Genomic DNA, 1,438 nt, shown 5'->3' with positions numbered 1-1,438 from the left:
GAACATTTCCCCACAGGAAGGACCCGCCGAAGCGAGCGCGTGCTTCAAGAGTTTCATGATCAGCCTCGCAGTCAACCTTGTTTACCCGGCGCAGGTGGATATGACGTCACGGACTTGGAACATCAAAACAAAAACACCCAAATCCGCGTTTCTTCCTTTCCCCCCCCTTCAGTCTTCCTCCTCCGCTCCTGTCTGCGTGTTAAAATCTAATAAGAACATTAAGGAGCGCGTGCCTTCAGCCCGACGAGGCGCGCGGCGGGAGACGAGCTGCGCGGTTTACTCGACGCCCTCGGTAAGACGATCCGTTTCTGCTCGCACATAAGTTGAGTTAGACCCCCTCCTCCCGGACACCTTCACTCAGGGAGCGGAGGAATATTTGTTGCTGTTTACGGTGTGATTTGTTGTCGCACGCGCTCTGTCCGCGAGCTCGCGTGCGCAGGTTCGCTATATCTCCCTCCGCGTGCGGCTGTTCGCTGCTGTAAAGCGTTTTATTAGCCCGCTGAGTCGTCGGGGTAAGTTTTGTCTGTTTTAATGAGGATGTTTGGTGTTTGTTCGCCGCCAGACTCGACTGAATCAAAGTGAATCTGTTCACGTGAAGTGCTTTTAGCTCCGTGTCCGACCCGAGCGACAAGTCCGAGTCAGCTACTTTTCATTTACTGTCAGAAAGTTTCTAACTCGGCCGGAGCTCCGCATGATGAGAGCCTGTGCAGGGAAAAGTAGTTATTGTCGAGTAATAAGAGAGGAGCCGACTCCTGATGGCTGATAACTACAAGTAGACTAATTATCAAATGTTGTGAAACCGTTAGAGCCGCGAAGAAGAAGAGTGGACGAGAGACAGAGAAGTCTGCGCGAGCTGTGATTTGTTTCAAACAACAAGTTTGTCCCCACGTGTTGGATGTCCTCTAAACAAGGAGAGACCGAGGACAGCGTCACAAGTGTCCCGAATGACACTTATCCCAGTTTAGACCACTTTTAACACAGCAGTCCTAAGTGATCTTTATCTCAGTTTAGACCACTTTTAAGAAAGCTGTCCTGAGTGAAACTTATCCCAGATTTAAACCACTTTTAAACTTATCCCAGTTCAGGTCACTTTTAATGCAGCTGTCCGAAATTAAACTTATCCCAGTTTAGACCACTTTCAAGAAAGCTGTCCTGAGTGAAACTTATGCCAGATTTAAACCACTTTGAAACTTATCCTAGTTCAGTCCACTTTTAATGCAGCTATCTGAAATAAAACTTATCTCAGTTTAGACTACTGTTAAGAAAGCTCTCCGAAATGAAACTCATCCATTTAGACCACTTTTAAGAAAGCTGTCTTGAGTGAAACTCATCAAAGATTTAAACCACTTTTAAAATTATCCCAGTTCAGACCACTTTTAATGCAGCTGTCAAATGAAACTTATCCCAGTTTAGACCACTTTTTAAACAGTTGTACTAA

At 46.2% G+C, this 1,438-nt stretch overlaps 1 protein-coding gene across 1 annotated transcript in view; it reads left to right on the top strand.

Annotated features, from left to right (window-relative positions):
* Nucleotides 1–220: 220 nt before the first annotated feature.
* The window catches only part of foxp1b (forkhead box P1b), a gene marked incomplete in the record, with an annotated part of 454,424 nt that continues 453,206 nt past the window's right edge, over nucleotides 221–1,438 (top strand). Inside the window, 1 exon segment of the mRNA XM_037678670.1 lies at nucleotides 221–292.

The sequence above is a fragment of the Nematolebias whitei genome, chromosome 7, assembly GCF_014905685.2.
Source record: "Nematolebias whitei isolate Nwh7 chromosome 7, NemWhi1, whole genome shotgun sequence".
NCBI lineage: Eukaryota > Metazoa > Chordata > Actinopteri > Cyprinodontiformes > Rivulidae > Nematolebias > Nematolebias whitei.
Note: the sequence above shows the minus strand (reverse complement) of the source record. Positions and strands in the feature narration are given on the sequence as shown.